Source organism: Dermacentor albipictus, chromosome 6 (genome assembly GCF_038994185.2).
Source record: "Dermacentor albipictus isolate Rhodes 1998 colony chromosome 6, USDA_Dalb.pri_finalv2, whole genome shotgun sequence".
Taxonomy (NCBI): domain Eukaryota; kingdom Metazoa; phylum Arthropoda; class Arachnida; order Ixodida; family Ixodidae; genus Dermacentor; species Dermacentor albipictus.
In genome coordinates, this window is record NC_091826.1 from 57,696,566 (window position 1) to 57,710,815 (window position 14,250).

Consider the following 14,250-nt stretch of genomic DNA (forward strand, 5'->3'; position numbering starts at 1 on the left):
CGGTTACACTTATCTGTAGCGAAACCCATTGAAAAATGTAGCCTCTTAAAGCGGCACTGAGAGCGGGAGGATTGACGGCGACTTTTTGGCGTCAGTCCGAGATTATGTTTTTTCTTTCACTTATCACCACCGATCAAGGCTCTCCATTGTCCGAAGGAAACAGCCTGGAATTCACCTTTTATTGCTCTAACTAAAAGAACGAAAATTTGAGTTTGAGGATTTTCAGGCCCTGAGAGCATTTGTTGACATGTGAACTGAAGGAAATATCAAGACAAAGGAAAGAATACTTTCTACAATACAATCAAAACACACTTGTTTTAAGTTCGCGCATGACAAAGACATTCGAGCGACTTTATTTACAATAAACATGCAGCTTCAGTGTTTTATCTCAACCTGTACAATGACTAGTTGTAGCACTGAGGTTCACGAATAAGCTCAGAAGAATAGCTGAATAGACTAACACGTAGTTTCTGACTATATATTAATGAATTCCCAAAAATCAACTATTTGAAAATCCCCGCAACCAGCCTAAAACATTCGGCATGAAGAAAACATCGCTAGCGATTTTTTAGAAACATGACAGCACTGAGTAGTGAGACCATACATTCGTGTTTCATCTAGTTCACCATGCATATGCATGCATTGCAGAAAATAATAGTCAGCTACATGTTGTTAACAAACATGCTTATTGCTGTAAATTTATCGGCTTCGGTTTTTCAGTGCAATAACGTAGGCTCATTTAACTACCAGGGAGGTGTGTTAATTACTACTAAAATTTTTTTCTTTGCCCACTGCCGATGTACAACCACTGCGGCACAAATGGAAGACGTGACCTCATGCGTGACAAAAGAAGCATTAGTTTCCGAGCCATCCCGGCTAGCGTGCAATTTGGAAAATTCACGTTTGATACCATGTTCGCATCTTAACTGGCATTTCGTATTTCTACAAATTTAACATCGCCGTTGGATGATTTACCGCCACGGAAACAAGAAGGAAACTGTTACGCGGCCCTTGCGCATGAAGGCGACAAGCGTGCAGCTGAGTTACAGTCTGGTGACTCTTAGTGAAGTGAGCCCCGCTAAATAATATTTCGGTGAGTCTGAGTCCGAGTAAGCCTAGAGCACAAATATATATTCTGAGTGAGACTCACTGAGTTCTACCTATTTTGCCGACCTAGACACAGAGCAAAATTCGAGAGAGACATTTAAGCTTGCTTACGTGTGGGAATGCGAAAGCATTAGAGTCTGTTTGGTGAAATGTTTTCGATTGACGTTTCTTTCTTTCCTTTTTTTTGCATATCGCCCTCATTGAAATGTGACCGCCATGGCCGGTATCAAACCCGGCATCTCATGCTCAGCAGCACGACTCCATTGCCACTAAGCTACAACGGTGGGTGCCATGAACTGCTCGAAATAAACCGGCCACAAGAGACTCACAATCCATGGCCGGTACCGGGAGTGGCAGCGCTGTCCAGGCACACCACTGCCGCTGGGCCAGCTTCTGTACGTGTCTACAGTATACAATAACTTTAAATGGTTACGCTCAAACTAGATTCCTGGCCTCATGCCGTACTCAGCTCGTTACATTTTCTCGACTCAAGCTCATTCTCGGTGACAAAAGCAACTTTCTTTTATTGGGGTCACACGGGCGTCTCAAGCTCGGAAGGCGACACGTAATTAGCTGCAGTTCCTGAAGCCAGCAGACTGCAGTGAAAGGCTGTGTATGGTTTCGATGTGCTCCGCCGAACGAAGGGACGCCCCGAGTGCCTTGTTTCCTTTCTTTCTTTTCATCTCCCCCCCTTCTTCGCACTGTGTACGGTAGCAAACGTAGACGCGCGACCGACAGACCTTTCCTGTACTGCAGTCTAGCCTTTCCCACGGCGAAACAACCTTGTTGTGCCGTTTGTGGCTGGGTGTGGCGTTCACGAACGCATACTCCTATCGTTTGGGAATGGCCGAGAGCCCGATGTGCGACTCCTGTGGGTGCGAGGAAACCATCGAGCATCTATTGTGTACCTGCCCTCGCTACGATGTACAACGCCTCTTTCTGCGGGCAACTTTACATCGACTCGACTGAAGACCGTTCACCGCGTCAGATACTCGGACCATGGCCACACCCGTCCCTGGCACGAAAATTTCTGCACTAGTGCAATAATTGAAGTGCACCGGTTTAAGAGACCGTTTATAGTGTCCTTCTGTATAGTGTCCTTCCCACATGTGCTCAGTGCTTACTCTCTCCCTTTTTCCTATCTCTATTCCCCTTTCCCCCACCCCCAGTGTAGGATAGCAAACCAGGGGCTCTTCTGGTTTACCTCCCTGCCTTTCCTGTCCTTGCTTTCTCTCTCTCTCTCACTTCCCAGTTATCTGTGTTCCACATTCAAGCCTGATCGCTGCGGTTGCAGTATTAGTATTTAGCAGTTAGCAGTATTTTTAAATGAATACGATTTATAAATAATACAGCTCTACAACACGAGAGAGAGAGAGAGAGAGAGAGAGAGAGAGAGAGAGGAAAGGCGAAAGGCAGGGAGGTTAACCAGAGAAAAAAAAATCCGGTTGGCTACCCTACGCTGGGGAGAGAGGGGAGGGGGAGGTAAAGTGGTAACAAAGGAGAGATAAGGAAAGGAAGGAGCATAGACACACAATCACAATCGTTCACTGTCACCGAACACTGTCATTGCACAGCACAGTGACACTTCCAGCACTATCAACATCTGTTCAGGCTACAGCCGCCTGTCCAGTTCTGTCGCCCTCAAAAACCGCAACAGTGCCGTCGTCGCCCTCTGCTGCGATGGCTTATGATGGCGGTATCTTAAAATAAGCTCCTCTGTGAGAGGTCTTTGGTCAAAGCGCGCTATCGCGGTTGCGAGTGATTGTCTCTGTAAATTATATCGAGGACAGTCACAAAGAAGGTGTTGAAAAGTCTCCTCGTTACCGCAGTCCTCAAACGAGGCGTCGTCGGCCCATCCATTTCGGTAAGCGAAAGACTTGGTGAAAGCCACCCCTAGCCAAAGTCGACAAAGCAGGGTAGCTTCGCGACGGCAGAGTACAGTTGGAATACAAAGGCGTAGAGAGGAGTCAAGATTGTGGAGTCGGTAGTCGTGAAAACTTCCAGCGTTCCACAAGCATAACGTGATCTGACGGCTGATCATTCAAAGTTTTCGAGCGGCATCTATCCTTGATAACGGTATCGGCTCCACTGCGTCCCCTTGAAGAGCCGACCGAGCAGCGTTATCAGCGTGTTCGTTCCCTATGACTCCGCAGTGACTGGGAAGCCACTGAAATGTCACGTGGTGTCCTTTCTCAGTTAAGGTATGAATGAGTTCTCTAATCTCAAATACCAGTTGTTCGTGTGGTCCGCGCCGCAGGGCCGAAAGCAAAGATTGCAGTGCAGCCTTCGAGTCACTGAATATTGACCATCTTCGTGGTTGTTCTTGGCTGACGAGACGAAGTGCAGCGCGACGGGCTGCAAGTTCCGCGGCCACTGGTGTCTTTGGGTGACATGTCTTCTAACTGATGTTGGTGGCTTTCGCTGGGAAGACCACGGCTCCAGAGGAACACTGGAGAGTTGCCGATCCATCAGTATAAATATGTACGTGTTCGGCGTACCTCTCGTGCAAAAGGAGCAGAGTTAGTTGTTTAAGAGCAGGTGATGACAGCTCAGATTTTTTCCTGATTCCTGGTACGGTGAGGTGCACTGCGGGTCGAGCCAAACACCATGGAGGAATCGATGGCTGAGTTGCGGGGGTGAAGCCTGATGGGAGGCAGATGTAATACTCCGAAATCGTAGTACAAAATGCTGCCTGCGGCCTTTCTGACGGTAGTGTTGCCAGATGGTGGGAACAGGCACGGGCATTGTGCCTAATGTGCACTCTCAACACTTCTACCGCAATGTGTGTTTCTATAGGTTGGTCCCGAGCAATCGCAATAGTCGCTGCTATCGATGTGCATTTTGGCAAACCAAGACAAACCCTGAGAGCCCGAGCTTGAATAGCCTGTAGAGCACGAAGATTTGTCTGGCAGGTGTTGGTCAGTACGGGCAAACTCTATCTCAAGAAGCCCAGAAAAAGAGCCCTGTACAATTCCAACATTGCATGCATTGACATTCCCCAAGGACACTGGTCCAGCCGGGCTTCGGCACTCAAGGCCTTAAGGGCTTTGCTAAAGTTTTTAAGGACATGCGAATTGTGCGATCGCCTTTGAGTGTTGTATCGCGTAGTATCATGGTACTGCGTGAATTTCCTTTATTTTTTTTATCCTCTTCTTCTTCTTTCTCCTTTTATTCCCTCTACCCCTTTCCCCAGCACAGGGTAGCCAGCCGGTACTTACACTGGCTAACCTCCCTGTCTTTCCTCCTCTTTGTCTCTCTCTCTCTCTCCTCCCAGAAGCTTTAAAAGTTGGGAGATTGCTGTCAGACGCTTTTTCAAGTAGGTCACGTGCGGGCTCCATGAGAGATCTCTATCGATAATTATGCCAAGAAATTTGTGAGCCTTCTCATAAGAAATTATCTGGCCATTTATTGATATGGCGTAGGGTGTCATTGGTTTGCGAGTGAACGCCATCAGTGCACATTTGCCTGACGAGATTCTACAACGCGAGGCAGTCACTGTGCCTTCGAGGCACAGTAACTTGCCTAACTTCTGTAGTGCTTCTGTAACCGATTTCGCAAGCCACTCCTTGTGAAATTCTTTGCTGATTCTTTTGGTGATCACCGCCAATATGAGTCAGCAACAGAGACATGACTGCACATACCCTCCTGTGGACTTTTACGGAAACGTTAGCGTCCCATATACATCTAAACGGAGTGATAACATAGAAAAGAAATTATGGGGTTTTACGTGCCAAAATCACTTTCTGATTATGAGGCACGCCGCAGTGGGGGACTCCGGAAACTTGGGCCATCTCGGGCTCTTTAACGCGCATTTAAATTTAAGTACACGAGTGTTTTGTCATTTCTCCCCCATCGAAATGCGGCCGCCGTGGGCGGAATTCGATCCCGCGACCTCGTTCTTGTAAGCCCAACGCCATAGCCACTAAGCAACCACGGCGGGTGATTATAAAAAGAAAGACTCGCCTTCGCTATGTTCGCTTCTCTTGCGACGCGGCATTTCCCAGTTGTGTACGGCGTTTGGCGTGACTTAAAACTGGGCTTCAGGGGCCGTCGTAACGGTAACGACGTGCTTTGTGCTTTATTGTGCGCATCGTAAACATTTCTCGCCCCTACTTAAACGTAGACGAGGCCACTGGGTGAAGTACGGCTTAACGCTTGCGAAGGTTTGTTTCGATGTCAGAACGAATCGTCGTCATCACCCACGGCCTTTAGAAACTCCACATTCCGGTATACGATTAGTTGTGCCGTAAATTCGTTTCAATGTAGACTTCTAGTACTGTAAACCATTAAACTCCGTGCCATTTCTCAGCGGTTACTTGACGAGGCAACCAAAGTGTCCCGAACGTTGAACAAAATAAGCCTGCTACAGCGCCATCTTTCTGCGTGCGTGAAATCCTTCTCTGTTCCTCTCTATTTTTCCGCAAGAGAGAAAAAAAAACAACGAACAAGAAGGAAAATACACGAACAAGAGAGGAAAGAAAAAAGAACCACGTGACGACAACCCGGATGGTACGTAAACGTAAACCCCTTCCCTCTTGTGTCCGTCTTTGCATGGCCCTCAGCGCCCGCGGCAACCTCGTATTTTTCGGCTTCACGGACCCGGATTAGCGGTAGAGACGCGTGCTAAAGAAGCCTCGCTCTACGAGCGCTGGTACCGCGTCCCCGCGTGCCAGTTCTGTCCGGATCCGAGGTATTTTTTTTTTTTACAGCCGTATAGTCCAACTCTCCGCTTTGTTTTGTTCTTCGCATCCAGCGACGAGCCCCAACGTGCCGTAAAAGTGGTTCCGTAGAGGGGCTCTCACATTCATGTACGAAGAGCCTGCTCATAAACCTAAGAAACATAAAAGAAAAAAGGCCTTATATATATATATATATATATATATATATATATATATATATATATATATATATATATATATATATATATATATATATATAGATAGAGAGAGAGAGAGAGAGAAAAGCTGCTCCAGCGTGGAGTTCCGCGTGCACTCGTTGTGGCTTGTGCTAAAAAGACGCGCGTATGCACGTAAAACCGCCATAACCCATGGGAAGCAGCAGAAGTTCGCGAGCGGTGTAACTACGCTTTTCTTGCGCCGAGTTGGGGAGAAAGACTCGTCCTTTTTGCTCTGTTCTCTTGTCTCGCGACGCGACATTTCCCAGTCGTGTACACGGCGTTTTTTTCCCGTGAGTGCTAACTGTCCTTTTCGAGGCCGTTAAGACGCACCGATATGCTTCGTTCTTTATTGCGCGGGCTGTGAACGGTGTTCGTCCACTTCTCAAGCTCAGACGAAGCCACACTGGGTGGAGTACGCGAATGACCGCTACCGAAGGCTTGTTTTTGCCGTCGAAACAACTCGCAGAAGGGAAGGGGAAAGAATAGAAACAAAGAAGAAGCTATATACACATTTGCAGAGAGAAATGGCAGAAAGCGGAGGGCTAGAGCAAAACATACTGCATTGTTTATCGATCCGTAAAATACAAGTGCAGATAATGGAAGCTATATGCTTGACTACATACACCGAAAACATATCTCCAGAAGGAACTAAACGAGAACGTAAGAACAGGTTTCCACGAAACGCTACAATTGACTGATTGATTGAAGGAACTAAACGAGAACGTAAGAACAGCTTTGCACGAAACGCTACCATTGATTGATTGATTGATTGATTGATTGATTGAATAACTGCACTTAGCTTTCTAAAGCAACAGATCGAACGTTTAGAGACGCTGTGGTGGAAGTGCTCGCGGAATAATTTTTCATCCCTAACGCAGTACACTGTCGGCAAAACTTGGTAGGCGAGCGTTTATGCATTGAACCCTTCATAAATGAGCTAAGCTGGTAATCACGCAACTCAGTACTTGCCGATATATGGCGGCCAGCTTCTGCTTAAAATGGTATTTACTAAGGGTGTGTGGTTATTCCTCGTTTCGAATAAGAGTCGAATAGTCTTTGCCATCGGATTTATGCTCGATTCGAGAACTCAGTATTCGATATTGTCGACCATTCTTTTCTGCTCGAATGTAGCGGATAACAACACTTATTGTAGCCTAAAGTTTGACAGACCGATTCCAGTGAGGAATGCTCTGAATGATTATGTTGCTGGAGAGCCGCGATTTTAATGCCAACATCTTGCTTGGCGAGTTGACAGCGCTTTTCGGCATCGGGTATGCTTCTAGCCTTTTTTAGTGGGTCGATACCGAAGGTAGTGCAGCTTAAAAAATGTGGGCCCATATGTGGTGCTGGGTATGCGGGTATGGGCCCTCGGGGCCACTGGTCACCGTAATATTTCGCGAATATATATGTAATGCATATTTAAATAAGTAAAACTGCCCAATGGTTGGATTCCAATAGAGGACCTCTAGCACATAAATCGCGCAACAATTGCGCCTCAATTACATAACAATAAATCACACAATGAACGCTTTTCCCTTCACTACGGCGGGCATTACAAGGTCGTAGTTCTGGCTTGTGAAATTACAGAAATTATTTAAAATGAATTAATACGTCATCATGCGTCAAAATGTGGGCCAATCGCAAAAGTAGTTCAGTAAAAAAAAACTGTAGTCTGACACTCTTCGCGTACTTTCCTCACGCGACGGGTGGCACGATAGAGTACCGTGCGCTTCCATTTTCAACCACAACCAGCTCAAGAAGACATCGTCTTTCATTGACCGTAACTGGATCAATAGCCTTCCAACTTCTTGTTTCGCAGAGGCTTCGGTTTCCTAGTAGACGCACAGGGCTGATAACTTCTGCTCAGTAATTTCTAGTCATTGAGTAAGAACTAATTGTTTTTAGGTTTATCGACGGCAAATTTATTTTCTCGATTCAGACGAAGCAACTCGTTATTTGGTCAGTCTCGCCATGCCTGTAACAGTTTAAAACTATGGGCGGTGTGGCAGTACCACTCTTTGGCACCTTAAATGAACACGGCTTTATATGTGCATATGGTGATGTCCTGTTTCCTTGTTTCATTACCGCCATTCTCATGGCGCACCAGATGACTGAAAGCAGTTTTTAAACTAAAAACTCCTCAAATTAGTTGTCGTCCAGCTATAGGAACGACACCACGTGCATGTATCAAATAATGTAAAAAAACACTTTTTTTTTTACTGCACGTACTTCACGTAGAATTTATGAAACGGTATGAGGAACCACAAAAATAGCATTTCATGTTTGATTCAATATTCGGAAGAAAAAAATTTTTTTTTCATCGAACAGTCGTATTTGAACCCCTTCGCAAATTCGCCTGTTCGAACAACCCTAGTATATTTGCCGGTCAGCCAGTACATTGTACAGCGCACCAGACAGATAGTAATAGGCGTTTTCATAATTCACCGATAGGTATATTGTGGACACTGTGCATTGTGAGAAAGCCAGATTGACAGCTTTGTAACATAGCCCGTTGGAAGGCGGTTGCCAGGACCGGCCAGTCCAGAACGGCACAACAACTGAACAGTCGCGACAGGTGAAATTCGGAGTATTGACTCTCATTTTGCTCTGCAGTGTTAACGTAGCTGTTGAGATTAATAATGGCGCGCAACCAACGCGAGAAATTCAAGGAAACAGCCACACCGGCCGTGTGATCCACGCGCCCCAGTGGATCAATGTGCGATCTTTTTAAGAAGTACTCGCATGAAATTTTCGACTTCTAATTTCTCTTGCATTAAGCAAAGGCATAAGCCGACTGAACACTAAAATGGGATGCAGCGAAGCACTTTTAATAATTTGCATAACGTACTTTGAATCAGCTGTAACAAACACCAGGTGGTCAAAATTGATTCAGAGTATTCAACTACTCAATACCTTTCAATCATATCGTGGTTCTGGCACGAAAAATCTCAGGAATGAACGCTAATACCACACTATAAGACTTGCTTTTACAAAACAGTTTTGGGACCCAGAAGGAGGGTACATCATGACGTCATGATACACTTTGTCACTCTGTTCATCCAATCACTGTGACTGCCACGCACGCACGCACGCACGCACGCACGCACGCACGCACGCACGCACGCACGCACGCACGCACGCACGCACGCACGCACGCACGCACGCACGCACGAACGAACGAACGAACGAACGAACGAACGAACGAACGAACGAACGAACGAACGAACGAACGAACGAACGAACGAACGAACGAACGAACGAACGAACGAACGAACGAACGAACGAACGAACGAACGAACGAACGAACGAACGAACGAACGAACGAACGAACGAACGAACGAACGAACGAACGAACGAACGAACGAACGAACGAACGAACGAACGAACGAACGAACGAACGAACGAACGAACGAACGAACGAACGAACGAACGAACGAACGAACGAACGAACGAACGAACGAACGAACGAACGAACGAACGAACGAACGAACGAACGAACGAACGAACGAACGAACGAACGAACGAACGAACGAACGAACGAACGAACGAACGAACGAACGAACGAACGAACGAACGAACGAACGAACGAACGAACGAACGAACGAACGAACGAACGAACGAACGAACGAACGAACGAACGAAGGAGCGAACGAAGCGAGCGCGCTAGGCCCTTTACTGTGTAGCTATTCCTAGGACCGTAATCGCATAAAGACTACCAGGCGTTCACTCACCACGACACTGCACGCAAATGTGCGCGTGCGACAAACAGCGGGCTAATTTTACTTGGCTTATATACTTTCCTGTGTGGCGTGTGCGCCAATGCCTCGCCACACGAGGTAGTTCGAGTCAGTGACTTCAGAACGCACGTGAGCGAGCAATCGCGACTGCTGCGTTACGATTTAAACCGAGTAGACCACAGCAAAATAAACATACGCCGGCGCTGGAAAGGGGTTCAGATCGTCTGTATAAGCCTCCGCAGGAATTACTCTCGAAGCCGAGTCTGTGAATGCGTATCAACAGACACAATTTACTTCAGCGTTTTGTTTACCGGGGCCACGAGATCGTTCATTGATTCAGCTATTCCAAAGAAAGAAAACAAGGCACTCGCGAAATAGAGCAGCCAGCAAATTCCAACTGAACGAACGAGAAACGGGAAACGGAATGTTGCGAAAGGGGCCCTCCGTGGCACGATTTTCGGCAACGTTTGCCCCCCTTGACCGGTGTCACGCACAGCCGATTCAGCATCGTGCGGTCGACCTCCTGCGTTTGCGCTGTGACAAACCGTAGCGACATGATTTGAATGTATGCATATCGCAAGCGCTCTCCAGGAATATTACGACGACGCCACTACAGTAACAATGCTGCTGTCTACAATGAGGCTGCTCTCTTTCGCCAGTCAGTGTGTACACTATAGCTTAACTTATTATAAGCTTGCGTACACAGCATCTGCGCTACGCGACTTCATTTTCAGAGTGCGCGTACTGGCTTCAGCCTCCCGTTCATTCTGCTTTACTGATGCGTATTTATGTGCGTGCACATAAAGGCACGCCACATAGGTGCGTGCACGCGTCTATGCGTGCGTGTGTGCGTGTTCGCTGCCATCGACGACGTGCACGGGAATCAATACAACGTCGCTGGTGATCAAGCGGAGTGCCACACGTCGTACTCGACCCCTGTCGACGCCGACTGTGCTGATAAGAATGGTATAGCGGAAGCAGGTGCGAAAGGGGGCAAAAAATAAAAAAGAAAAGAAGCGCTCCGCGGTTGGTCAACTCGGTCAATGAGGAAATGAGTGGCGACAGCGATAGGAAAGGCCAACAAGCCAGTCCGCGCGGTGTGATAAAGACAGAAGCGAATACTTTACGGCTGGGCATTTTGCGCGGTCACTTATCTCACGGAGGTTGTCACCTAATGTCACTTTTCGTAAGAGAAAGGGGAGAGAGGGAGAATATAGAAGAGCTACGCGCTTTATTCATGTCGGCGAAATATATGAACAAAGCGTTTCTATATATATATTTTTTCAAGTTTCTTCTCGCAGCATTCTTTTGACATTGGGAACCACATTTAAAAAACCTTCGCTGGCGATTCGCAGGCGAGCGCTTGTGGAATGCAGAGGTCGCAATCTTGCCTGTTAAGAGGTCAAGTTCTAACAGCGCGTTTGCGTTGAAAGAACGCTAAAGAGAAAAAAAATAGATAATTTATGACATATTAGTAGGTTATACTTCTTACAATACCAAATAAAGCCCCTCCCACTGTGATAGGAAGCTCGATAAGCTATGCAGAAAAGTCGCAAGACAAAGACGCGCCACGAAGCCCCTTTGAAATTCGTGCCCAAGTTTGCCGTGACGTTGCAGAGCTTGATGCCGACAGCGCGAGCCTCTACAGTTGAAACTCGATTTAACGAAGTGATGACTACGCTCGAATTATTTCGTTAAATCGAGAAGTTCGTAAAATCGGGCTTCGTTACATCGAGTTTTAACTGTAATTCCTTTTTTTTAAAGCGTAACTACCTTTGCTAGCGCCTTAGACTTTCCCGCTGCTCCTGCTGGCAGACTGCCTTCTCGATAATACGGCTTGGGTCGCTGGGTACACGTGGTCGAACAGGCTGCTTGGGTCACTGGGTATGTGTGACTGGGCATATGTCCCTGCAGGTACACCCGTGAGCAAAAGTATATGGACCGCAGGGTCGCGGAAAAAGTTGAATTTCTTCGTAATTGACAAGCATAAGCATGAATCAACGAGTACATTGAAAAGTTTGCAATGCCAAGTTTGGACTGCAGTCCTCAATTTCAAGTTGCGTTCACAGGCGGAGGAAAAACGAATTGGTTTTACCACTGAACCCCTGGTCCGTATACTTTTGCTCACGGGTTTACATGTGCGAATAGACAATTTTGGCCTCTTGCTGTGTGTAACTTAGTGCACGAATATTTTTGGTCTTTGCCCCAGAAAGGGTACATGTCACTAGGAACGGGATCAAATATGCAAGCAGAGCAATAGGCAAAAAAAGAAATGTGATGAAGTCAGCAGCAGAAGCAGCCGAGTGCGGAGAAAGAAGTGACGAAAACGGGACCAGAACGCGCATTGCAGCCATGTAGGAGGGAATATGGTGTGAAAGTGAAGAAAGCTTCGCTTATAATCAATGCACACAGATGCATGGGATCTGAGATTGTGTTATCGGCAAGGGTGAACTAAATTACAGACGGTATAGGACTGAAAAACTGAAGTTAATAAATTTTAACAAATTTTGCCGCGCCCCATCAGCAGAAATAGGGGAAATGAAAACTACTTTGAAACTTGTGATGCAAAACGCAATGTACGTAACACTGACGCATCGGTGCGAAATTAATAAATAAATATTGAAATTCGGTCTTTATTCCATTATATTATCAGCATAACCTCTTACCGCAACATTAACGAAAACACAGTTTTCGAAAATTGCTTCGATCAGTCTATATATAAAATAATTTAGCGTTTCTTTTCAGTGTCTCTTCAACCCAACTAAGTCATAACACTACTTCCGACCAAGGGAAATTAGAGCTTCTTCAAGCTTATTGCTTGCCACGAAAAGAAAAATGGTAGGCGACCCTCGTCTTTGACGAAGTTGTCTTGGTGGCACTCGCACCTCGGCTTTGGTGTTCTTTAGGTTAACTTTAAGCGAACCCAATGCACGAACCGAACTAGGAGGCAATTGTTTCCCATTAATTAGCCGGGTAAAGATCATGCCACCTTCTTTTGTGTGACGTTATGAGTGACGTCATTGGTTGCGCTTTCTACTTCCGGGTTTCCAGGAATTTCGCCAAAGTAGGTGCTCACGTAGCGGGTCTCTAAAGTCTACGATTCTGTGCTCCGCTGGGCGGCAGTCAGTGATTTCTAATTAATTCTGACTATTCCAGACACTTCAGTAACTCAACTTGTAGCTGAACTTATGCTCCGATATCATATCTATAATGAAACCCATGATGTTGGTACTGTGCTATTTCTTTCATTTTTTTCTGATTTATTTAAAATTTCGTCCCCGGTCCCCTCAGTGATTTATAAGTAATTCTAATTATTCCAGACACTTCAGTAATTCATCTTGTAACTAAACTTATGCTCTGATATCATATCTATAAATAAATCCAGGAATATTGTACTGTACTAGTTTCCCTTTCTTTTCGCTGATTTGTGTTTAATTTCGCCCCCGGTCGTCTCAGTGCTTTCCAATTAATTCTAATTATTACAGACACTTCAGTAACTCAACTTGTAACTAACGTATTCTCTGATGTCATATCTATAATTAAACTAATTAATTTTATGCTGCCCTATTTTGTTTCATTATTTTGCTGATTTATCTGGAATTTCTTTCCTGGTTGTCTGAGTGATATTTAATTATGTCTAATTATTCCAGACACTTCACTAACTCAAATTGTAACTAAATTTATGCTCCGATATCATATCCATAATGAAATCTATGAATTGTGTACTGTACCTTTCTTATTTTCAGATTTATTTTGAATTTCCACCCCTGTCGTCTCAATGATTTCTAATTAATTCTAATTATTCCAGACAGTTCAGTAACTCAACTTGCAACTATACTTATTGCTCTGATATCATATCTGTAATGAAACTCTTTAATTTTGTACTGTAATACTTTTTTCTATGTTTTTGGATTTATTTTGAATTTCTTCCCCGGTCGTCTCAGGAGGTGAACCGGAAGTGCTGCGCAAGAAACAAAAGTGTATGAGGATAGCAATAGGGGCTTGTTGGTACGGCATATCTTATTTTGTTATAGCGCAAGCTTGACAAGGACAACGGAAGGCACATCTGACACACACAGCGCTGTGTGTGTCAGATGTGCCTTCTATTGTCCTTGTCAAGCTTGCGCTATAACAAAATAAAACAAAAGTGTCACTCGATGCTCCTGCCACTAATAATACATTCGTATGCAAAATATGGACAGCAGTGTTCAGAGGTTCCTTTGGTTCTGCACTCGTTTAAGAACTGTGACAGCAGCATCCTTCCACAGTGAAGGTCAGCATCTTACTCGTTTTGTTTGGGCTGGTTGTACATTCCTCATATAGTTGCGCTCGCCCACTACAGCGAACTGGACAAGAACCCAGCGGTTACAGGGCGATTTGTTAGGGAGGAACGGTGCGGTCGTACAAAAAACGTATAAAAAATTTAAGCGACGTATTTATTATAATATTTGAAAGTAATTATATTTCGTTGATATACGCAACTTCATTTCTGTATTGCATAATGATGTG